A 27,132-nucleotide genomic window follows, 5' to 3' on the forward strand; every position below is an offset into this window, starting at 1 on the left:
GTCTGGCTGATTTCATAAAGAAGCTTGTTGGAACCACTTAGTTCCAGATATCAGTGCACTGAACTGACTGGTGTTTCTCCAATCCAAAGCTTAAATCTTATATGAATCTATGCTGTCACATAGCTCAACCTTTTTTAAGGTATCTCACACACAAACTCAAATCTGACCTCTGAAAATACTCCAACATCTCACATCTTCCTTGCACATAATTGGTTTTTTTGGTTTGTTTGACCATGACTTTGTTCGCTGGAGGTTCATGAAGCTGCAAATGTCACCTGATTAAATACAAATAATGTGTGACAACAGCTTATCAAAAGATCAAGCAGATGTTCTGTCATGATGACTGATGGTTTAGATGCTCTGGGATGTGTGGATTGTGGTGTTTGCAGCTCCAGATGTGCAGCTGTTGTTGATGCTGAGATTCTGCGCGGCCCACCTGAGGCTGAGCTAACGACGGGAACAAACGAGCTCCAGAAGTCTGTTAACTACTGCAGGATTTCCTGCTGGGCTGCAGCAGAAACCACAGAGGGAAGCAATGTCACTGCGCTGCATTTCAACTGTTTTTGATTTTTATTTATTCAAAATGTTCTTTGAACATAAGAAAAATGAGTTTTTCTACCATTTTTCTCCTATTTTATATTTTATTTTTTCCAAAGTTTCATTTATTTTTTCAGTATCATCGCTTTCTTTCTATATTTGGCTTTCCAAATTTCCTCTCTTCTGTCCTTCTACTATCACTTCTGTCCTTCTGATCTTTATTTTTCTTTCTTTTTATCTCAGTCTTCACGTTTTTTTTCTGCCTCCTAGTCTTCCTTCCTTCCTTCCTTCCTTCAATCCTCCCTCTCTATGACCCCATCCCAACCATCTCTTGCTTAATTCTCCTTTAATTTTCCTCTTTTGTTCGCCCTTCCTTCCTTTCTTTTTGGTCCGTCTGACCCCCAGCCGACACCTGAGAGTACTCAGCTGTTATTCTCCTGGATATTTCTTGCAGTAATCTGTGGACGTGGTACTTTAGAAGTCATTGTTACCTCCTCTGCAGTAAAGACGTGAGTTTTTCTTGTGAACTGAGCGAAAACTGAGACGTCTCAGATGGTCTCGCTCACAGAGAAAGGCAGGCTTTGTTGTTCTTCTCTCAGCTTTACATTCCATAAAGCCGAACACACGAGGAACATTAAAACTCCTTAATGACATTCCTGTGTGCTGACTGAGTCTTTGACCAGTCAAGCAGATCATGTAGAAAACCACTGAAGACCTTCTGTCTGAACTCGTGAAGGTTTCATAAAGTGTTTTGCTGGAAACTATTAGAGCAGAGTTAAAATGATTCTCCAGACGTTGTTTACTACATAAAAACATAATGTGGTGGTAAAAGCAGCTTCTTGATGAAGATGGGCTCCAGCTGTGACCTGCTGAGTTTCTTACAGCCTGATTTTATTTAAACACACAGTGAAACGAAACAATAAAAATTACATTACTGTTGTATGTTGGTAAATCTTATAAACAGCATGGGCCAATGACCTTTAAAATATCACAATAGTACAAATAGTACTTCAGTTTCCCTCTTTGTAATACGATTACAACTAATTACACCCAGTCAGGTTGACGTCTAAAAAATTTTACATTGGAATGAGAAAATAAACACCATTGCTTGAATTTTTGGAAATCCCATAGGCCTCATTAGTTGTTCATAATATGAAGTGGAGGTCAATTTAGCTCCATGTAGACCAGAGCATGAGCAGAGAGTTGCTACAATAGCTACGTCAGATGATAAAGGGTGCTCACATGTACTGCAAGACTATGACAACCCAACACTGACTATTCGACAACGTAAAAAGACTGTAAAAGCTAAAACTGTGTATAAATGTGACAGTAAAAAAAAATTCCCCAAACTGCAGCCTATACTGCACAAACCCCATGCTGGTGTGTCTGGTGAATATATTTGTGATCTCTGTAAAATGTGTTTGAAGTTGCTTCAAAATTCTTCATAAATTCCTATAAAAAAAAACTGTGAGAGAAGCAATGATTTTATAAAAAGATGTCAAGAAAGTATTTTGTCAGGACCAAAAGGAGCTGAGTCAAAGCATGTCCGAGTCTGCAGTGATCATCTGGTTAAAGGTTTGTGAATCACTTTATTTCAGTTGACTAGAGTCCTCCCTTAGCTTCTGCTGTCATTCTTGTTTTACTTTTTGTTTATAAGTCATTTAATGGCCGAGCTCCTTCTGACCTTTCTGAGCTGCTGCTTATTCATGCTCCAGCAAGAACATCAGGTCCAGTATTAACTGATTTTATTAATTCCAAGAACAAAACTCAAATCTGGAAGTGGCAGAGCTTTTTCTGTAGCATTGATCTGCACAAACACTGGAACACAGTAAATCTCTACTGAAGATGGACAGGCTTTTTGCATAAGTTGATCTAAACATCTATTTGTTTTAATCTGTTTTACTGCTTTTTGGTCTTTTAATTTTGTTTTTACTCATTCACACACGAAGAAGTTCTAGATTTCTTCCATATTTTCATCTGATGGCTGTGTAGAAGCTCAAGTGAAGCAGCAGAATGCAGCAGATAGCTCTAGATATCGAGGAACTTAACTTGGAGGTATTTCTCCAACTGAAAGCTTTTTTGGATGATGTATGAGGATCTATGACCGGAATGCCCAAGTTCAGTCCTTGAGAGCTATTATCCTGCAACTTTTAGATGCATCACTTCTCCAACACACCTGAATTAAATGGCTGAATTCCTTCATTCACGTCATTCAGCCCTGATCTAAAACATCACATAGCTCAATTGTAAGTTATCTAGTGTGAACTCACACCTTAACTGTGAAAATATTTGGACTAAGTCTCACAACTTCCCTACAGAAGATTAGCCATTTGGGCTTGTTTGATTACCACTTTGTTAACCGGAAGTACAAGAGCCTGCAAAAGTTATGTGATTGAACAGTTTTAACAATAAATAGCAAAAATCACTTTCAACCATGATTTGAATTGCGGGGGAGCTGAAGGGAGCTCGGCTAAAAGCAGAAGAGCTCTCCTATAAGACAATTAGCTGATACTTCAAGGGAGGCCCTAAAAATAGTCCAAGTTCAGATTACATTTAAATTTTCCATAAGGATCCAGATATTTTAAAAAAGCATAGCATTCATCTGCTGGTGTTGTGTGTTTATTAATTTATTTTGTTAAAATAATTAAATTAATTCCATCTTTGAATCGACGCGGGTGATCTGTTGTGTTTCCGTCAGCATTGTTTGCTTGTTGCTTTGCTTCTTTTTGTTTCTGTCCCTGTTTCCAAGAAAACAAGTTGCATACAGCAGTAACAGAAGGTTTTTTGGTGGTAACCCATTTTGACCACGCTACGTGCACTAATATGACTGCGTGTGCATGTGACTTGTGAATTTGCAGTGTATGCCCAGCAACTAAGGCTCTCATGCAAGCCCCAGTGTAAGTTGAGCTGTTAACCAAGTTTGAAAAACACAATCTGAACAATGGAAGTTCTTGTAATATGAATCAGCTGCAGATGCAACTTTATTTCTAACGAAATTTAAAAACAACACAGTTGAACAAAGTGCTACAATGTGCACATAACATTAAAAATTTTTAAAATAAATCGCATAAAGAAGACACTAAAATTTTAAATACTTTTAATAAAATAATTAAAATAAATTAAAATCAGATCAATATGTCAACATGTCATTCTGTTCTAATGACTGTGACCATCAAAACTTTGATTTACCAAATGTGAGTTAGTTTGAACCTTTATGTAACAAACATGCAAAGAAATGACTTTCAGTGTTTTCATGAATACATGTAACAGCAGAACAGAGTTGTGTTTCTATCATGTTCCATCAGATTCCTTTTAATGAGACTTTTTATTGACTTGAAAACTGATGAAATTTAGTTTTTTGTCCTTGTTAATTTTTTTTAATCTACTGGTCATTTTGAATCTCTTATGTGTTTTCCATCTTAAGCTTGTGGCTGTTTTTGACCATTCAGCTGTGCAGCCCTGAAAAGACTTGCAGCTTTTTACCCAGTCAATCCATGAACAATTAAACTAAAGCCTCAGTAATTCACCTCATCTTTATGCTTTGTTTTACTTGGAAATGCTTCATGTTCTGTTCTGGAAAGTCTCTTTGAACACTGACGCTGTTCAATAACAAGGAGAAAATTGTGGATGAATCAAACAATCAGATAAAGAAATAAACGTCATTGTGAGTTCAGGTCCTTAACAACAACAGTGAGTGATTAATCAGCGCTGACAGCAGGTCAAAGGTCAGCAGCAGTAATGTACAGTAACTCCATAGGACCGCAGAGTAAATCAACACCTCATAAAAGCTCCTGTTGTGCAGAGCAGAACAATAGTGTGATTTTTACAGCCTGTGGGATGAACAAGCTGTGGGCTCAATGGCTCGTATTCACTACTGCACGTATATGAAGTGTATCACACACATACGCGCGCTTGCATTGTGGGTGGACTGGCTGACCTCAGGTCAGTTCATTAGAAGTGTAGGCTGATCTCACAGATGGTGAGACCACAGCTGCAGGCTGCAGGGTTAGGCTAACCCTAATCAACACACACATAGAAACTTTGCAGCCAGACTTTGTGCAGCAGTTCCGATGAAGCAATCCAGGTAAAATCAGCTCATACAGACTGATGTGTTCAGTCATGGTAGAAAACAAAGAGACACATCTGTTCCTCTGAGCATCAACGATGAAGCACCAGAGGAAACTGAAGTCAGCAGAAAACATCCAGAGAGTTGAAAGCTGAAGCAAAGAAGAACTTTAGCAGTTTTTAATGAGATAGCAGAAAATCATGAGTTTCACTGCAAACTCTTGTTTTATGCTATTCAGGAAATTCATAATGAAGAGTGAAAACTGGAGCTGTAAATATGTATTTTACCTTTTTCTACCTCTTCCACCCACCCCCAACTCGCCTCGTCTGCAAACGAATGTGCAGAGTGCAAACCAAGCAGTAACCTCCGCCTGTAAAATGAAATGAAGCCTATGTGGAAGTGCAAAAGATTGCAGTTCACCCCTCATCCGCTAGGAGCTGGCTGCAAAACAGAATAAATCCCCATAGACCCCCATGTAAAAAAGGCCAACTTCACAGCAGAAATAAACATGCTTTAAGCCTGGTACAAAAATCCATTTTAGGATTAATAGGTCAAGTTTATCTTCATGGCAACTGTGAGACGGTGAAATTTTTTCTGACTCCTCCGTTTGGATGTTATTTAATCTTAAAATTCTGCATAATTAGGGGCGTGTACCTTTGATTGACATGTATCCAATATCTGCAGAAAGAAGGGAGAGTGCAGCACAACCACAGGTTTTAGCCAGCTAACAGAGTGCCTTAGATTTAGCCCGCCTGCCTCTGTTAGCTGGTTAGCTACCATTGCTCAGGGTTAGCTCAGCTAGCAGCTACAGGCAGCTCGAAGTTTGATGGTTGTCAATCATCCACCACCTTCACAGTCCCCCTTCCAGCTCCACCTCTTTGCCCATTTTTGGATTTTCCTGGACTGATGACACGTGTGACGCTACCAAGATGGTGATGGTGGGAACGCCCAACGAGCTTTACTTTTGCTCTTCAAGAAACCTACAGATGACGTCATGGAGGCTCTGTCCATCTTTTATATACAGTCTGTGGTGCAAACACACTGAGCAAAACAACATCACCATTTTGTGGAAAGTGTTGCAGTAACTTATAATGTTTATGCTGTTACTTATTGTCCTGGAGAAGAGCTAGCTCCAAGTCAAATTGTAGCCTCTTTAGCTCTCACAGTTTTCTCTACTTTAGAAATACAAGGCCAGTGTTAATCCAGGTTCTGTCCCTTTCTTTATCCGATAACTTCTTTGCCAACGACTGCAGTTTATTTAGAGGGAATGTCGGATCCTGATCATCTGCAGGTGAACGTTCCATTCAGCTCTCCGCCATTTTGCTTCAAAGATATGAGCTGCCATTGCTCGATTGCTTCAGCCTTTTTTAGGGAGGGAGGGCTCCGAGAGGAGCAAGGGGCCGGCGATTCATATGAACGTACATGAACCAAAGCCGGACCGGCTGGGAAACACGGGTCTGGAGATCAACACAGACAGGTGTGTGTGATGTCATGCTATACTCATATAGCTTCACATAGCCCTTTTTTAATTCCTTCAATCTAGAAATGATAAATTTCCTCTTATTGCCCCTTTAATAAAGTTATAATAATCCAGTCAAGTGATTGTAAAGATCATTTGGTCCAAAAGCAGAACTCATGAAGCATTTGAGGGTCAAAGATCTTCAGGGGATCTCCAGTTTGACAGAAAATGTGTGATAAAATCACTGAACTGAACAATGTTACTCAGAGAAAGATTGGAAGGGGTTTCCATATTTTTCCCTTTTCAGTCATCAAAGCATCCAAGCAATCTGGAGGAATTTCTTTGTGTGAAGGACAGAAGAGCAAGTCTAAGCTGGACACTGATCTCTGATCCCTCAGATGGACCTGCTTCCAGAATTATTCATCATCAGCTAATAGAATCTTGTGAACAAGGATTACTGTAAGAAACCTAAGATCTGAGCAGACAAGAAGCCGCATGTTAACCCAGTCCAGACTTCCTGAGGTGACGTTGATATCTGGGATGGACGATCACATAGTGGAAACCTGAACTGTGGTCAGACCAATCTTTATTCCAGATCTGTGTTAGAAGAAATGGAATAAACAGCAGAAGGAGCATCCAGACCATTGTTAACAAAAAGTCCAAAAGGTCTGAGATGGTATGGGGTCAGGTGAGAGTCCTGCAGCCTTCATGCAGAGAAGTTCACCGATATTTAACAGCAACATGCTGCCTCAAGACCATATCTTTTCCTGGTACTACTGGTACTGGTCTGGCATGTAATCCTGCCCTTCCCTCTAGAGAATGTCGGAGGGTTTAGAAACAACCATGACCCTAGATTGTTGAACACCTTCAGACAAGTCAGCAGGAAGAATGTGGCAAAATAACCACACCAGAAACTCTTCATCACTTGGTACCTCAATGTCAGAAGTGTTGGGAGAAAGAATGGAGACATTATTAAGTGGTAAAAGAATCACCAAAAGCAAATTTTCTAGAATACATGGCATGGATTAGTAGAAAAGACATGACAGAAAATACCCTCAGCCCATTCTGTCTGCAATCGAAAAAAGTCAAACTGAATAAAATAATTTTTTTTCAAAATTTTTTGCACCGTCCCAACTTTTTCAAAAAACCTACGGGATTTTTTATATATAAATATATATATATATATATATATATATATATATATTAGAGATGCACTGATACTACATTTTTACAGAGTACGAATACAACTACTTACATTTGAGTACTTGCTTATACCGAGTACCGATACGAGTACTAATAAATCCCATTAATTGGGTTTTGGTGGATTTGGTTCACCGCTGTGACAAAGCACCTACATGCACAAAATAAGCTTGTTTTGCTGAAATAAAGCCAAATTAAAGGTTTTGACAGCAGAAAGTTTTTTCACATCGGTATTGGTTTTGCAGTATCGGAAAACTTTATCTCCCTCTCTCTCTCGCTCTCTCTCTCTCTTTCTTATTCTCTCTCTCTCTCTCTCTCTCTTTCTCTCTCGCTCTCTCTCTATATATATACATATATATATATATATATATATATATATATACAAATATATATATATATAATATTTTGTTTTTATTTATTTTATTTTTTTTTACAGTATGCCTTAAAAACTTTAAAAACTTCTAAGGCCTAAAGGGTTAAAATCTGGAATAATAAATGTTACATCTGGTAACCATACATGTCTTGTGCTTTTGTTTGATTCATCATTATTTTTGTGTTAGTTGAGGGTAAATATTGTATTTTCTGCAGCTACATTCACACATTTCATGCTGCTGTGTGCAGACTTGACACTGCCGCCTGCTCTGACAGATAAAATCAGCCATCCATTAACCAGGCCCTGACACGGTCACCGAAACGCCAGAAGGCCTGGAGTCAGTCACTGTCAGACTGCTTATACAGGATCTGAAGGCAGAAACTCAGCACTCTTTAAGTGAATCCAATAAAACCAACAAACCTGTAGCTGAATGTTTCCAACAGCAAAACACTCGTTAAACACACAAAACACATAATTTATCCATCAGCTGCCATCTCTCTGCAGGCGCTTTTCAAGCAGGAGCAGAATTGATTGGATTTAACCTGTTGGTATCAGACGGGACATCGTTTCACAAATTAATACGCATTTTACTCAGTGTCCACTCCCAGTCCTTACATGTTATACACCACTGGAAAGCTAAGATTATTAAGATTAAATGATGTGTACCATTCCAGGCTACAACCATAACTGTAGATTTAGTAAACGCTTATGTCAGACCAGAAGTTCATGTAAGTACATGATACATGATACTGCAACAAAAAAGGTCCTGTTACATCAGCCTTTATTCATAAAAACCCATTAACTGCTGCCAAAAGCATTAAAAATATCCATTAGACCCACATATGTTCCACATATTTTCCATCATAACGCGTTTAGCTTCATCCTGTTAGCTGCTTGGTGTTCCCACCATAGACGCCGCATTGGTCCCACTTTGTTCGTCAACGGTGCCGCCATATTGGTCCTGGCAAGTTATCAATTTTCAACAGGACTAAATGGAGGAAAGACACCTGAAACTTCTGTAACCGCAACACTCTTTTAATGTGATCACCAGGATTTACTTTTCACAGTAAGAATGAACAGCTGCTTGTTTTTGTTTTCATTTTTATTTCAGTTACTTGTCATTCATAACATTAACATGTTATCCAGCCTATGTTGTTGATTATATGCGAGAGTCTTTGGTCCCACTTTTAGACACAGTCTGACAGCATCTGAATGAACATGGAACCTTTTTAATACTACAGGGTTTATTATAACAACATTTATTACTATTGTGATGGTTTTCAGTAGCTGGCTGAGGCTGTGTCTATGTATATGTTTCACTCTATTTAATCCTGTTACTCAGTTCCAGTGGTAATAAGACAAATTCTGACTGATGGGAGGAAAAAATCAGTGTTATCCCTTAGAAGAGCCCTCAATCATGCTTGTGTTCCAAATGGGTCAAGAACAGCTTAAATTTACTTTGAGAATGCATTTTTCTTTAAGTTGTTTTAAGTAAAAATTGAAGAATAGTTGAACAATAAGACCTTCAATGATGCTTTTTTGCTCTTTTTTTTTCTTTGCTATGAGAATTATTTAATTTTTAAAAAGGTTACAGTATAATTGTGGCATAAAATTGAACATAGAAACACCTTAATGCAAATTATTTGTATTAAAAAAGATAGTCTGGCAATTTTAAGTAAATGCAGCAGCTCCACGTGAAAGGAAAAATTACAGAAATGAGGACAAAAATAATAATATGCAGTCAGTCCATGTGGATTGGAGATTTAGTGGCTGCTGCAGTGTTCCCTGTCCGGGCTTTTTCCACCTCTTGCTTGCTGAATCTCATTAAGCATGTTCACCAACACCGCTGTGTTGATATCTGTGCCTTTGGCAAACATCTTGGGCTTCTGCTTGACTATAGAGATTCCACCTCTGACTTTCTTCCAGCCGCCTCTTCGCCCCCACCCTCAAGCTCAATTCCAACCTGCTCCTTCTTTTTCAGCTTCTTTTTCTTTGCATCCTTCTTGTCACTGGGTCTGTCAGAACTAGGGGGCCATCTTCAGGAAGACTGTGATCTTTTTTATCATCATCTGAACTGTCACTGTCTCTCTCATCTGTATCTTCACCCCAGTCTTCATCATCATCATCATCACTAGTAGAGGACTCATCCCCTGAACCTTTGCACTCTTAAGGAACATCGTCTTTTTCTTCAGAAAGGACTAGACTAGAAGAAGAACTTGAATCCCCTTGTTCCTTCTCCTCCTCTTCATCTGCAGACTCCTGTGGATTCTGGTTTAGGTAGTCCTCCAAGTCAGCCAAGAGACGGATGTAGAAAGAGGGATCACCATCTTCGTCTACTTTATTCTTGCGTTAGAGGAAGACTCGACGTAACCGCTCAAATTCCTCCAGACACTTGGTCATGTCATCGATCTTCATAACTTTGCAATCAGTCTTTATGAGGTTGGTCAACTCCTCAAACCTTTTGTCTTTGGTGCTGCGCACCACTCTTTAGTGTCCTCTTCATCATCACTGCTGAGAAGCAACGACTGCTTGAAAAGGTGCCCCGGGTGCTTTTGAGGTGATCTGGGGATGAGAACTCCTCTGACTCGCTGTCAGACCTGGTAGCAAAGAATCGAGAAGTGCTGAGTGGAGTTGTCAATCTATGTCCTTGTGAAAGTTTTCTTGCCAATAGTTTGTCTACTTTAAACTGTTATAAAATCCAGCTTTGCTGTAGAGGCCACGACAAATGCGTGCAACAGCCTTGCTGGTGATTGCGTCAGGAACGAAAGCGTGTGAGCAGATGATCAACATGAACGCTGCTGACATTTTTTTTAATAAAACAACAATGAGAGTTGAACCATTTTACGGAAATAAATGCCAGTAAAACATGAGTCGACTACAGAAACACAATGGTTAGATTGTCTTCTCCCTCAAGCTCATTTCACTGCTCCACAAACCACAGATAATTTGAATTGTACACTTAAAATTTCCAAAACACGCAGTCAGTTTGTGGATAGATTTCCTCTCTTTAAGCTGCTCTTTCTTACAGCTGGCTTCAGTTCACTGCTCTCTGTAAAAACCAACTTGCATAGACTTGATGTTTCTGCAGAGAGGATCACACACTCAATGCTCTCTTTGTGTCAGATTTACTGTTGCATGGGCGTGCACCCACAGGTTTTTCAACTTTTTCTCCTTGTTTCTGCTACAGGTGTTTGTTTTCTTAATAAATGGCTCAGTTCTTCACTAAATTCTAAATGTGTGAGTTTTGCTGCTGCTGCTCCCTTTTACATGAAATGATGTGTTCAGGTACCCTGCTGAACAGAAACAGATCAGCGTTGCTGTTTACAACATTTAAGCTTTTCCATTGATTCTTTAAATGCAGAATCAATGAAAAAATTTGTAGATTATCTGCAGCTAATTTAAATTTATTGGGGCGTGATCAGCTGTGGGTTGCATCTATTGCTATCATTTCAAAATGAAGTGTTTTCAGGACTGTTTTGCAGTGTTTTTATGGGCTTTTAGCTCTGGACTGCTCTCAGATCAGTTTTTTATTTGTTAGGCTTGCAGAATGTGGTTTGTGTTGCTGAACGCTTATTAAACATCTTACCTGCACTATAAACTGGTGTTAACTTTTTTTACCAGTGCAAAAATAACTGTAGACAATCCAAACTCAAAAGATCTAAATAAAATAAACAAACTTACAACTTCAGACAGCAAATGCGACAGTTGACCACTCATGCACTCAGTCATTAGACATGTTCGGGTGTAAAATAATTTGTTAAGTATTGAACAGCTTGAAGCTAACACACTGCAAAGAAAGCAGCTGTTTGTCATCCTCTTTCGTGCAGCTGCACTTTGTTGCATTAATGACGGCCTGTATATGGAGGGTGAATATTTCATGAGGCGTGAAACAGTTTGACACAGCGTTGCAGTCAGAAGCGGCAGTGGCTTTGTGCTGAGTCGTGTTTTGGCTGCTGGGTTAAAAACCTGTCAAAGCTCCCATTCATCCTTCCTGAGAAAGTCATGCTCTCAGGCCAGGCTTTAAGAGGGCGTGAGGAAGAGACTAGATGCATGCAAACATGAACACACACATTCTCAGACTACACACACACAGCTACACAACAATGGTTTAAATAAAGGACTGATTTGAAAGCAATGTTTATCTGCTTTGTGGTTAATATGGCACACATGTCAGACTGTCAGAAATGATCAAGGATGATGCAAAAACACAGCAGTGTTCTGTCTGAGCAATAAGAAAACTGTCTCATGAAGAAAGTTGTCAGTAAATATCACTATTAGATCTGTTATAGTCTTCACTATGTCTTGATTAGGTTCAATTTCTTTGATACACATTTATGGGAATAATGAAGTGACTCGTCTCCATGACAACATGATTTTAAAACCTTTACGATTTTCTTCGTTTGGATTTTGTAAACTAAATTTTCCTTAAAGACAAGGTGTTGGAATTGTATTGAGTCATATTGTAAGACTAAAGTGTTATAAAATGGTCTCTTTTAAGATGTTACTCAGCTCCAGCTCGGCTTCTATGGTAACAAAAAGTCTGGATGTACAAGTTAATTTTCACCAAGCCAGCTGCAGCCAGTACAACAAAAATGTTGTATTTTCTTTCAACAAACACGTGTTTATGGACTGCAACGCCTCACGAAGAGGCTCTGAAACTGATTGCATAGGTAACAGATAAGATAATAACTTTCATACCCATGGACATGATGATAAACCCAATACTACAAGCAACATGGAAGAATTTAGCTTGTTTTAGAAGGCAAACTTATTACATTTTTGCTGTAAAGAATCATCTGAAACAACAAAAAATCAGAATAGCAGGTGTGTTAGAAGTGAAAGTAGATGTTCAGCCTTGTAATATTTCCTGCAGTGGTGCATTTTTAAACATCCTAAATAAGCTTGTGTTCACTTTTCTAAATCAAGATGGTAAAAATTGAGTTTTTCTTTAGCTTAAGCAAAGGCCAAATTAAAAATTAATTTTTATTTTTCTCACCAGCAAAATTTGAAATGTTTTCTTTTTTTTTTTACCTCTTTATCGACTAAAACAGAACCAGAATCTATAAAAATTCATTTTAAATTCAGGTGTTTTCAAAGTCTTGGCTCATCAAAACTTCTAAATTCCTTCAGTGCACTGCAGATAGAAAACTTGTGAGTCTGGTTGTTTTCTGATGAGAAAGTTCAAAAGCAGAACAGCAGTTTGAACACTCAGCTCAAAGCTGATGTCGCTTTGCTGTTTTGGGGTCAGTGTGGCTTCAGAGAGAATAGTAGAGTCGCAGGCTTGTTGACGATGTTCAGGCTCCTTTGTTGTGACCCTGCAGGCCTCCTCGTTGCTATGCAGCCCTCATCTCCAACACTGCAGCTCTGTCTTTTAAGTGTCTCTGTTCTCGTCTTATCTCCCTCTCTGACCTTCTGTTCTTCTCTCGATGCAGCAGACATGGCTGAATGCAGATCAAGAAACAGTGAAGGTATTGGGATAATTTGTCCTAAAAACAGTTTTCTTTCAGCTGAGCTGAACGGAGGAGAAAACGGGCTGTAATCCATTAAAACAACTATCATGATTCACTTAATTATACTTTAATCTTTCTATTAATCTGAGTAAAAATGAATTGCAGTATAATAAGCTGATGTGTTTTAAGGTCAGTCTGTAAAAATTTGCTTAACGTTTCAACTTTTCTAATTAAGCTTTTCTACACGATTTGGAACAAATTAAAGAAGGAGCAGGTGGACGTGTCTGAATCCAGGAAAATTGGTAATATTAACCCTAACCCATATTGGTATTTCAGTGATATATTGTACAGCTCAAATAAAAACAGTTTATCATTCAGTATGACCTCAGGTGGGCTTTAATCAAACATCCTGGACTTTTATCTGTGTAAGGATGACAGCCTGCTCTCTACAACATGTAAAATATCTTCTAAAATTATTTAAATAAAAATGAAGGTCACACAAAAAAATGACTGTGATTCAGAAATGTCTCTATTTTGATGTGAATAAAGTTGGCTGAGTAGAGACCCCAGAGAGAGGCAGCATAGGCTAAGATGTTACAGCTCAACAGGAAAAGTTCTAAGGAAACAAACCTGGGAAAAAAAAAATCCACATGAGGAAAATGGAGAGCAGCACTCGTGCCACAGGTGACACACCAGAACATAAATGACGGCTGTCTCTGTATGTGTGGCCTGATTTCTTGGGTTTGAGTGACAGCTCCTTAGGATTGGACATCGAGCATCGATTGGAACCGGGACTTACTTTCCAATTCTCCCGGAATCATTCAAATTTTTAAATTTCAAGTTGGCCGACTGGAAGACGAAGCCACCGAACACCAACAAAGAAGAAGTTGCCAGAAGTGTTTGTGTTACTGCCCAGGGATTGGCTACACTTCAAAGTGATTGACATGAATGACAGCCTATCATCACACATCATCACAAAATGAGCGCATGCGTTTTGTGTTAGTTAATTATTCCGTTTATTTTTTATTCTGTTTTGCTTATAGGGCTTTGTAATTTCGTTGCACTTGTTGCAATGACAATAAAGTTCTATTCTATTCCATTCTATTCTATTCTATTCTATTTATGAAAGTAGTTTTTGAGTTAATAACAGAAAATTATCTTTTAAAATATGATTGATGTCCTCTATATGGGTGTAATAAAATTCCAGGTATGTTGGAAATGTTTTTATATTTTGTCATAATTGAACTTTGTGTTATCATTGATAGTGGCACACTCGTTGAGAAGAAAATTTCAAACTGGCCCTCTATGACCACTGTACTAGATAGTTTCCATCAACAGAGTTGAACAGCCCTGCTCTACATGCAACTCCTAACTACTTAAAACACCTCTGGAGGTCTCTTAAATATTTGGAGTAGGAGTGACTCTTAGACCTGAGAAAGTTGATAAAAAGCTTTTTATTTTTAAGTTTAAGAGTAGGACTGAATTACACAATTTCTCAGCACTTAGAAGTAAAGTGGCTTCTGATAGAGTCGTGCCTGTGGAAAACAAAATCTTACAAGAAACCAAATCAGAGGTTACCTTTGCATCATGCAGCATAATACTAGTAAAATGTGAAATATAGATTGTGATTAATAAATATTTTAATTAAAATAAATTAATAACAAATATTCCAGGTGTATTAATAAGGGTTGCATTTTACTGCTGCACCTGTGTATGCTGGTTAGTTGTAAACGTGCACAGAAGCAGAACTTTGTGTAGTTTTTATCTTGCATTCATTTCAAGCGACTCTTAAGATCACAATAAATTTCTTATCTATTGTGTTGGCCTAATTCTACAGCTAATATAACATGTTTAAAGTCAAACAGCCGCAGATGAAGTGTTTTGTATCAGACTGTCACCTTTATGCAGGTCGTGTACTCATAGCTGAAGTGATTACAGTAAGAAAGAGACAAGGTCATAATGTAGTGAGAACTTCTAGAAGTCAGGATCTGTCATTGTTTCTGCCTCTCTTCAAAACATTAAAAGTCCAGGCTGCAGCTGAATTCGTCAGAGACCGAACCCCTGCCTGAGGAACGGAGCTGATTAAATTCCTCCCGGCCGAGTTGCCACGACGTTAACTGAAGGTTAAACAGTCATTTTCTGCTCTGCTCTGAGCTCTAACAGCTGCTAACAGAGCAGGAAGCCTTTACATCAGCTGCCACTTTAATTATCACCCGTCATGTAAAAGACTGATGGAGCCTCGAAAGAACAGGCTACAGTGCAGATTTTACACAAGCTGCTCTAATTAAAATCATGAAATATAGCTGTAATCAGTATGTCTTTATAACTCAGCTGAGCCTGGATGTGTGTTACTCCATCTTTTACTTATCACTTCCTTCTATCCTGTAATGTGCTTTAGAGTATCTATTTACATGCACACGTTTAATCAATTGTACCTTAATTTTAATGCATTTGTCCACTTTTGCCTGACTTAGGTCTTCATATCAAAACATTTCTGCCTTGTTTTGGTTTGTATTTTTTTATTTTTGCTTCACTGAACAACCATGATGCAGCAGGTTTCAGACACTCTGACTTCATTTCTGAAGCCAGCTGCAACTCAGAGGAAATGTGAGCAGACTGATGAGCAGTTTTTATCTGAATTACAGTCATTTTGCTCATTGATCTCTGAAGTGAAACCTTTTCAGGATTTGGCTGCAGGAGAGAGACTATCTGCCAACATTCCTGTCTTTCTATCTAATTTCATTTTCAACATCTCATATTTCTGCTCTGCTCCTTTTTAGAGGTGCATCTTTTTCCAGATCAGTGAAGACATTCTTACCCTCTTTTGTTTGTTACTGAAGGACTTTGCTTTGCTTCTGCATCTTTAAGCTCCCTGATTGTGTTTAGGGTTCATTTTCAGCTCATTAGTTTTTGACTGATTATCTACTTAAAGCTGGGCGCACATAACGATTTTTTTGTCCCGATTTTCATGACCAAGGACAGCAAACGTCTGATCATCTTAAGTCTTTTCCTTTAAAATTATCATGTGGTCTTAGGTCTGTTTAGAGCAAATTTGTCCTGATAAGTGGCTCCAAAACGGGTCAAGGCCAACAATCGTAGATATTAAACATGTTCAATATTTACAACCAAAAATCCTCACGTGTGTGCGGAAAGCCAACGACTCCTGTGAGTTGTGATGTGGAACGGAAAGTAGCCAATCAGAGAGTGAGCTGGCTGGGGAGCAAGGAAAGATATAAAGTTTGTGTTCATGTCGTCTGTTTCCAGTTCTGGACTTTACGATACAACAATAGTTGCAAGACCACCATCATTACTTCATCATGTATGTCCTCTGCCATGCTGGGTGTTGTGTTTTCCGGTTGTTGCCATGGTTCTTCTTCTTCGTTTTTCTTGTTATTGTTACGTTTCTTCTTCTTTGTTTTTGTTAGATTACGTTTGATCATGTGACATTTCTGGCTCCGAGGACTAGATTCTAGATCTGTTGCGGGACAGCATCGTTATGTGTGTGTCGTTCTGTGCTGAGATTATCAGAACACACCACACACAGTACGATCAACAATGTTAAATACCAGATTTTTTTATTTTCATGTGTGGGGTCTCTATCAGATAATAAATCTCTACAGATTTATAAAATCCTTTTGTGTGTACCAGGCCTTAAGGTTGGGGCACCCTGTACACATTCTGCATGTAGTTTATTTTGTGTAAACACACTGTTAGTGGTTGGTGCCACCCCTTGTATATGTTTTGGCAAATAATTTTTCTTTGACAAGTTAGTTATGACTTTTGTTGATGGTTTGCTTTTCAGTGTAGCTTTTGAATTAGTTATTGATTTGGCACAACCTTATCTCCCTTCCTCCCCCCCACAGGTCAATGAAAGCTTTCGAACTTTGTTGTAAATCTTTATGTGTGTACCAGCCTTCGTAATGTTTGCCAAATGCATTTTTACTTTTAACATTGACATCAAGGGATAAATAATCAAAACTTTTAAAGCGCAGATTCACATTTTTAAAGGACTAGTTAATTTCTAAACAGCTGCTTTATGGACCACAAACAGGTTTTATTGTAAATATGGAAAAATCTGACTTTACATCAAGTGAATATATATATGTGTGTGTGTATATATATATATATATATATATAATTTATTTTTTGCTTAAATTATTTTTTTTTCCAATTATTGTAAATATCTAATGTCCTTATGTCCTTTTCGGACATGTTGGGTTTATACATTATTAGTTTTATTATCTTCATTGTGTTATGTATTTATTCATGTTTTGAATTGTCTTGTTTCTTTCAGTTTACTCCTTTGTTATTTGCACATGTTCGAAATAAAAAGCAGAAAGAAAAGAAAGAAAGAATATCATGACTAAAGGAGCTGGATTAGGCTGATTTAAGTCACTTTTATTTGATAGATTCCAGTTTTTTCTTATAGAGTAAATCCTGGAGTTCCCCAGGGCTCTGTACTTGGACCGATATTGTTCATGTTGTACATGCTTCTAGACAAATAGCATGAAGCATAAATGTTAATTTTATGCAGATTATACTCAGCTATGCTTCTCCATGAAGTCTGATGATTCCATCAGCTGGTTAGATTACAAAGATGTCTTAAAGATAATAAGAAGTTTGAATATTCTCAACAACACTCTCACACCACTAGCCCCCCCCCCCCCAAAAAAAAAAAAAAAACAGGGGTGGGTAGGGATCACAAATGAAACTAACAAAGTAGTGGAAGAGGAACTGGAATATCTTATTGTAATATCTTGAATTAAAACGCTGCGATGGATTATTAAATAATAACCTAAAACATCTGAAGCACCAAAATAAAATTCTGTAAGATAATAAACATGTTTACTTTATACATTCAAATAAACCCAAAATATGTAAGCAATAACTAAAGTTAAACTTCTTTTTCTTTCTCAGCAGGAATTCCTGGCTTAGACTTTTGGTGGCTGTTTCCTGTCCTCTCCAGCTCCAACGGGTTCAGGCAGATGACTTTCCAGGTTTTCTTCTTACTAAAGGGGAGTTGTTCCCTTTCTTTGACACCTGTACATGCTTAGCTTGGCAAAAAATTTTTAACTTGGCATTAAAAAACACAATCGTAGTGAATTAGAGTAATTTGGACTGAAATACATTGTTTGGGTTAACTACAATCTTCGAATTGTGTCTTGAGGTGACTTTTGTTAGAAATAAAATGAACTGAATAAATTGAATTCGTAAATATAACACTCATCATGTTAGAGGGTTTTGTTTAATGTATCTAATTTGTCAAAAGAATTAATGGAGCTTTAAGTCAAAGGTTACCTGCATGCCCTCCATTCTTTTGAACAGCAGTAGTTAATTTGTCCAGCTGTCACATTCATTCATTAAACAGCTCCATGGCCGCCTGCAGTGAAGCTCCCTTTTCTTCCTGTTTGGAGTTCAGCCTCCAGTCAGAGAACAGAGTGAGCCTCTTTCTGCCGCTAACAGAAATCAGTGCAGCTGTAAATCACCTGGACGGAGAACACAAATCCAGGATTTACCAGGGATTTAGACTCCCTGTCAGGTTGGTGCATTCATCTCTCTTTACCGGCACATTTACCCACAGCTGCTGACATTAACATCTGCACAGACACAGCTGTGCATGAGCAAACCAACAGCCTTTGCAGCTAAAAATGGGAAACGCACCACTTTGTGGCTGAGTTAAAATTATTCTGCAGGGGATTATGTGGAATTTTGAAGCAGTTTTTCATGGATTGAAGTTTCTTGTGAACACATCCAGTCATCTGAAAATACTCGTGAGTAAAATTTGAGTTTTACAACTCCTGCTGACTATGAAAATGCTAGATGGTAATGAATTAATGAGCTATAAGATCATGTAAGGACTTTTTTGGAACGTAGTGGATCTTTCAGAAAAAGCTAGCTGTTATCAGGGAGAGAATATGGCCGCTCTTGGTTTTGGCTCTAATGGAGATTATTCTTTAAAAAACAAAACTGTCTTGATTAATCATAATCATGGCATATTTAAAATGACACATTTTACAGCCTTCTAAATTACAAAGTGTGACCAAGAGTTGTTGTTGTTTCATTTACAGGATGACACAGACTGCTTAGGGCACAACACTGCCAAAACGAAAAAAAAAAAAAAAAAAAATTGCTGCTTTCAGCCACTAACAGCTATAACATCACCCCATATCGACTCACTCCATCCTCTTTCCACACACACACACACACATGGAAAACATGAGGAGAACCACCACTTTTAACTTCCAGCAAATCAGAGACTTGAAATGAGAACGTTATCATTCACTGCATTGATTTGAACTTCTGATATGTTCAATGAAACTCTGTAAATGTCACAACTATAGTACCACAATATTTTTATCTCAGCTGAACTGATTTTATAAATATGTTAACGTTCTTAACATGACAGTTACATGTAATATGTCCCAGTCTGTCCCAGTATGAACTATGTTGACCCAAATAAACTTTACAAAGCAGCAGTACTCAGGGCAACCAGGGACTAGCAGTGGCCCTGCTCTGCTCCATCATCGTAGAAGCATGTCAGTGTTTATTTGGAGAGTCACAAAGGTTTGTACAACTCAACTGATTATTTTGGAAATGGCCACAATATTTATCTAATGTTTTATTTCAAGTCTATAAAGCTGCTGCTATAAGAGAAATGTCATTTTCTCAGTTTCCATCCATACATTCTTAGTTTTTTCTTATAAATTAGTTAAAACAAAATGAATTTACACAAAGAAATTAATAATTTAAGGAAAAGTGTTTTTTTACACACAGGTGACATAGATCATGTTAAATAGCTTCATTTCACAAATGGCCCTGACTTTGTAACATCTGAGAGTAAATTATTATTTCTTGTAAACTCAGAAAGTGAAGAAATCACTGTGTCAAATGGTCATGTTTGTAGTACAACCGCAAGGAATGTTATAGTACTGTGTCATAAATGCATCATTTTTACTGCTGACACTGGTCCAGATGAAATACAGAGACGATGACACACAGCAAATTCCCAGTTAAGGAACAAACGAGGCTGCATTAAAAACTGAGGTAGGTCATAAAAAAAAGTAGCATCAGACCATAAATAGGCAGAGGAATTCCAACCACAAGCAGGGACAAGTTCAGAGCATGTAGCTGATCCGTCTGGAAACTATTAATAGTCCGTGAATCATCACAAACGAACAGATTTCTCCCTCAACACAGACCATGTGTGCAGAGCTGCACAGTCAACACAAACACAGTGGAGCTGTAACAACAGTACGGCTGACATGAATGGACGTGGCGGGATTTGTCGGTCATGAATGATTAGCTGTGTTAGAAAAACTTACGTGTCTTAAAACTACTGTTTATGTTAGTCTGAACATCAGGAGCTGTCAGCTAACTAATTCATCAGGTCATATTTCATTATGTGAAGGATGAAATATTTACTATCAATGTAGCTCAGTTGGACCGTTAAAAAAAAAGTTCCATAAAAACCCCCGGACGCTGTGAAAAATAAAATAATGAAATGATTAGCAAATCTCATCAGCCCCTATTTTATTCCCAAATAAAATGTAAACAACATATTAGATGTTGAAACTGAGACATTTTACCGTTTCATGCCCCTGTTTCAACAAGCTGAAACAAACGGCTGGAAAAGTAACTGAAACAAATGAGAAACAACTGGAGACGCATTTGACAACTAATTAGGTTAACTGGGTAACATGGGTAGCATTTGAAAGAGGTAAAGTCTCGCATATATAAAGATGGACAGAGGTTCTGAGACGTAAGACGTATATATGAAATCCAGCACGGAGTTGTCGCTGCTTGGTTTTAAAGATGCACTACATAACTCTTGCTATTTTCTCAGTGACGCGCCCCCTATCGATGGCTAATTTGGCGTCCATCTTGCATCCTACCACTACTGTGAGCTCACTCCAGTCAGTCTAATGTTAACTTTAGTCTTATCTCTTGCTCTGTCTCTCTTGTGTTTCCTCTCTTTCTCTGTCTTATGTCTTCTATAATGTCTTCTAGTGTTTTTTTGCTGAATCAGCCACAGTGTGCATTCAAAATGACTGGTTTGTTAACATCTGCTTGCTAGCGTGCGACCCGTGAACAAAGTGAAACTGCAACGTCACGAAGCATCCTGGATGAAACAGTTGCATAGTGCAGTTTCTCAGCCGTGGGACGCTGCTGGGCTTCAGAAATGAAGAATAGACGTCACTTGGCCATCAAACAAGTCTGGAATGCAGAGTTTTAAGGTTGAAAGTTACGGAGTGGGTCTTTGTTTTCATGTTCAAAAGCCCTAACTTACGATTTGGGGTAAATATTTCAACTAACAGGATAGAAAACTCACTGTACATCGGACCAAACTATATGCCAATATATTTGTAATTTTTGTCTCAAGAACATGAAAAAATGAGGCTAAATTAATTGCTCATCTAACCTAATTCGCACAAGGATGTTACCAGCTGTTGTTTTAGTAGCCGCCTGCAGTTTTTCTGACATGGACTGAAGCTCAATAGCAGGCTTATATAGTCAACTAAAAGTTTTTTTTATTATTATTATTGTCTTTAAAAACTGCTTCAAAACAAACTGAGGTGGATTTGAAGCATGTGAGAGTCTCATAAGGCTTGGGATGGTTAGCTTAGCTGTGGGTGAACAAGTTCAACAGACCTCTAAGGAGGTGGGTAATTAAAAAGTTATTTATGTTTTAATATTCTAATTACTGGTTTGTCTTTGCACTCAAAGTTTAACAAGCCAAGCTAACAATAAGATCCATTCCTGCTCCAATATCAATACAGCCCAGCTTATGCTTTAGATTTCTATTTGATCAATATCGCTCAAAAACCTGACATGAATTAAACATCTGCAAGATCCAGATGGACTTGATAAGGAATTTTACATTATGACTCGGACTGATGTTTTAATATTGACATCAGTGCAGACGGGTAGAAGAGCAGAGGGAGTATGGATCCTCTTTGATGTGTTTCCCCCTCGAAAAAAAGGCAAAAACTGAATCCTGCAGCAGGTGGACGAGGAAGACAAGTGTGTTTGAGATAAAACTCATCATCTATGCTTCGGAGGTGAAGTCAGCCAACAATTCTGATCCAGACAGCAGAGTTTGATTCAGGAAAAAAGAGCAATAACGTCATACGGTTAGTTTCTGTCACAGAAAAATAGTTTTCATGCTGAAACCTTCTGTTCTCAGCCAAGAGAGATTGTCTCAGAGATAAACAAGCTCCGACGAGAGTTTCCCAAGAGTGTATTTTTGTCCCATGACATCAGTGCAATACACAGGGGACATCTAAACATTCACATTTAAAACCAGTTTACCCCCTTTACATCACCAGTATAGCTCCAACCAAATGTTGTTGATCTTTTCCTCCACCATTTTCCCACACCTTAAATTCCTGGGTTACTAAGTAGCGAGTTGCTCTATAACAGGGATCTTTAATATTTCATTTTGGATAATTAGGTTATCTTTTCGGATCAAATTCCTCCCTTGCCTGAAGCAATTTTCCACATAATTTATTACATGCATGCTAAATGCAAACACAAAATGAAACCTTTCACCAACACCCACATGAAGCAGAGCTTCAAGTACGTCTTGAAAAAGACACAATCTTTTCTTTAATCCAGTGCATTGAAAGGTTTGAGAATGAAGGGATGAGCCTGCAGGAAGGTTACTAAAACACCTGAAACACCAGGGTAGACCAGAACTGATCCAAGCAAAGATCCAGTCATTTACAGCAATGACAGCAGGCTTACCAAGTTAGTGAAGGCAGTCTGAGGTTTTGCAGTAAAAACTACATCTGGCCTTTATTATCGCTGAGAGCCAAATGAGCTTCAGGAGACACGAAACCTCTCGTTGCTCTCAAACACGTTACTGGACCCGTTCATTAAACAACATGATTGATGGAGTTAAAGCGTAGCTCTACAAACATGATCTGTTTGTTGATTTTGGATCTCAGTGTTTATTTGGGATTTCATCAGTGTCCACTTTGGATCTCTGAGAGGTTTAATATGAGGCAGAGAGGGTAACGTTACGGCCCGTGTGGTGGAAAATAGATTTCTCCATGAAACTATGTATGAGTTTGATTAAACTGTTGCTGGGACGATAACAGTATGTTCATGTTGTCATACTTTATCAGAAGTAGTGATAGTACTTTCCAGGCCGGAGGATCGTGAGAAATTTACACATCATAGTGAGAACACTGACATATTTACAACTACAAAAGCTATGATTGGTCAGCTGCCAGAGGAGATCTCAGTTAGAGAAGACTGATTCTGTATATTTTTGATAGTATTGTTATTATAGCTAGGTTTCTTCAGGACTCCTCGTGAATCATAAAAAAGGAGAATGAGCAAAGGATTTTATGAAAAATTATGAAATGTAACTAAATCAAGCATGACAGAGTTCACCCTGGTCACTTGGTTAAATGTTTAAAAGTCAATCAACGGTTCATGTAAGTAAGTTTCTAAATAAGTTAATAGTGAAAATCAAGACTTTCATCCAAGAAACTCAAGTCACATCTGAGGTTTTGGGTTTTTATTTTAGTTGGCATATTCTGGTTCTTTTTGGTTTAGTTTGGGAATCTAAACTTATTGGTTAGGTTTAGGAAAACTGTGGCATATATCTGTGGTTGTTTAAGTAATGTGGCTGTAAAATATCTTCAAATAAACTGGACTTGTTTGAGCAAACAAAGAAATGGAGACAAATCTTATTTTACTTTTTACATGTCAGCACTATATAAAATAGTGTGATGTTATTGCAATAATTTCTGGGTCGAAAAATACACAAAAAAATCATCAAATCTGAAGTGAAAAATTTACTTTTTGTTATAATAAAACCCACAAACATACAATTGTTTCCATTTTGTACAATGAAAATAAATGCAGCTTATATATATAAAGAAATGCAACGCCTGCCCATGATCCCACTTTAATGATCAGATAAATATTTTTGTGCTATCAGATTCAAACTATCAAATCTCCAGTTTTACATGTTATGTTTATGTTGGTAAGATTATAGACATTTAAGGTTAACCAGCAGAATACATAAAAACATATAGCACTGTCTTTTAAACCTTTACTGCAATCTTTTCCTTAACCTAATCAACTAGTTTGATACCTAAGCCTAACCAGCCACTGGTAAATAAGGATATTCACAACAAATATGTAAAAGAATAATAATAGTCTTGTAGTCAGGATCATGTTTTTCACATTATGACCTCAGGCTTCGGTTTTCTGTAAAATATATTAAAATATTTAGCTCCTCAGCCAAATCAAATCAAGTGAAAGGTTAAATATTTTATTTTTTATTTTTTATTTATTTATTTTACAAATCAATAACTTTGTTGTTACTTAACTGTACATTGTACATGTACAACTGAGTTTGTGGAGAGAAAAAAAAAACTCTTGAATCTCAAATATTTGCCCTCATATAGTTCATGTATGTTTGTGTTTTATTTTTTTATTAAACCTTTTTGTTACCAGGAAAAAAGAATCCCATTGAGATTAAAAAAATCAAGGGAGCTTTGGTCTAAGATAGGCAGCAGCAAATACAAGAATCAGTACGGAATCAGTCTCAACTAATCTCTGTTTGGATTTAAAAGCACTTAATTAATCCATTTAGTTTCCAGTCTTTGTGCAATGTGTTCCGGTGCAGCGTGATGTATGTTATCATCATCATCATCGTGTGCTGGAGTCATAGTTGACCCCCCTCCCCCCCTAAATGGCATATCCTCCTTATTTATGAAGTTTCTGATGGGTTTCATGACTTCCGTTTAGAATTTTTATAATGGGGTGAAACAAACAGAAACAAAGTTATTACATGCGCGTTTTTTTTTTTTATCTGAATTTGGCATTATCTTGCTGAGGAAAGCTGAGTTTGGGCGTGTAGTTGTTTTGTTACAGCAGTGAACCTAATTCACCAAAAATGTTTATTCTCCTTAATTATGAAGATTCTGATGACGGTTTTCAAGCTTTATATTAATCTGTTTTTGTCGTTGGATGTGATGTGCTATTGGTGTTCTTATTGGCAGAAAATGAAGCTCAGTTCAGCTCAACGAAAGGTTCATGCTGGTTTCTGTGTTATCAGTATTCTTTGTGCTTCATGAGACTTTTTACATTGAGGTGAACAATTAGGCCTAATGTTACGTTTCCAAAATAAATATATTCTGTTCTGCCAGCAAATGATTTAGTTAAGACATAAAAACATAAAAAAATGGTGGTTTTAGCTAAAGAAACAACCATTGACTAACAAACAGAAACCTCAAAGGACCCCTCCTTCCTGTGAAGTTTTCTGGCTCTAAAACAATAGTTATAGCTCACATGACTGCAAGACGAGAATGTAAACTTTCATGGTGTTTAAGCCTTTGACAAAACAGTTTATTCAGCCGGCTTTCATTATTTAATTTATGTTCCTTCTTCTGAGAAAGATGAGATGAGCATAATAAGTTGTGTGTGTGAAGAAAAAGATAACAGAGAGGGGAATAAAATGTGTAGCAATGTTTCAGAGAAGAACAAAGGGATATTCAGAGGAAAAGAGGAATAAATGGAAATGAAGGGAATGAGAAAACAGTCACAGTATCCAAACATGGTGATTAATGGGTAGAAGAATTAAAGAAAGGAAGACAGATGAGGAGTAAAAAGAGACTGATGAGGCTGAAATGAAAAGAACGCTAAAGGTAATTGAAATGCAGTGCAGAAAGTGTCTGTGCGGCCCTGAGGAGCCGGCAAAGAGAGCATCTTATTATCGGTGTTTACCCACAGCGCTCCAGCAGATGTTGCACTGGATAAGACAGCAGGCCATTAAAAGCTATTGACCTCTGGCCGTTTGTCTCTACAGCCTGCCAGATTACAGGAACATCCGACTGATGAACGGTGGCGGCGCTCCGTTTGTCCTCAAGGTTGAAAATATCGAGACAGAGGAAGGTTTTTAAGCAGGAAGCAGAAGGAAAAACATTAATACTCTTCATGTTTTTGGAAACTTTGCTGCAGCTTAAATCACATTCCTACAGAAAATCCAGCTTTCCTTCCTTTCAGGCAGATGCTGCTGTCGCTTCATTTCTCTGGCAATCAGACCGAAACCTGCTGCCAATGCTTCATCTCTCACACTGACTAATCTCATTGTTTTATGTTGATGTCTTCAGGAACACAATTATTAGTAGGTGTTGGCATGCTGTTGTTAAATTTAAACTGGTTTCCATTTATGATTCAAAATGAGTGAAGAATGTAAATAAATACGGTGGCTGAGATTCACAAAACAAACACATGGCTCTGCGCAAATTGAGGAAAGACCTCCATTAATTTTAATGACTATGTTGCACAGACAACGACAAGTACTCAGATTTTTGGTTTATACAACATAAACAACAGCAGAAGAAATTTATTTCCTCATAATAGTGAACAGACTGCACATAATTTACATCATGTGATCCAACATGTTGAAATCAAACACCAAAATACTAAGTATTAAAACAAGTCTGTCCCAGTCCTGCATTTGTTTTGATGTTTGAACACAATAAAGAAATCAGTTTTACTCAGCTTGACCTTGACAGAAATAGACTAAAGAAGAAGGTTTGTTGCACTATAAAGTTTAAAGAACCATTATTTTCTTGTAGCACATATATTTATCTACATGTGCATGAAGCCAGTCTCTGCTGGTAAAAACACCTCCATACTCTCTAACCCAAGGAGCACATTTAGCTTCGCTTTGGAAGTTTGGAAGCTTTCACCAAACTAGTCCACACACGTCTGCTTTAATGGAACCATCAGAAACCTGATAACAAACTGGACCGAGGAACCAAACTCCCTCAGATCACAACCGATTCTCATGTCCTCTTCCATATTTAATAGCAGCACAGAACAAAACAGGTCTACCCTGGATTTATTTATCTTTGAGGTATCAATTCATCCTCATTTAATTGCATCATCTTCAGAAAAGAACACGGCTGAGTTCTGCAAGACATCTACAGCAAACAGTGATCGTAGCTGGGTGGAGTGGCTTTGCTTTTTAACTTCACGCTCAGTTGGCACCAATGTTGGCAGATTTGTTCACCTACTAACT

The 27,132-nt window shown here is 37.8% G+C and overlaps 1 protein-coding gene across 4 annotated transcripts in view; it reads right to left on the minus strand.

Moving 5' to 3' along the window:
• The window catches only part of dipk1c (divergent protein kinase domain 1C), a 56,537-nt gene that overhangs the window by 23,401 nt on the left and 6,004 nt on the right, over positions 1–27,132 (minus strand). The window lies entirely within an intron of this gene.

This window comes from Melanotaenia boesemani, chromosome 18 (assembly GCF_017639745.1).
Source record: "Melanotaenia boesemani isolate fMelBoe1 chromosome 18, fMelBoe1.pri, whole genome shotgun sequence".
NCBI lineage: Eukaryota > Metazoa > Chordata > Actinopteri > Atheriniformes > Melanotaeniidae > Melanotaenia > Melanotaenia boesemani.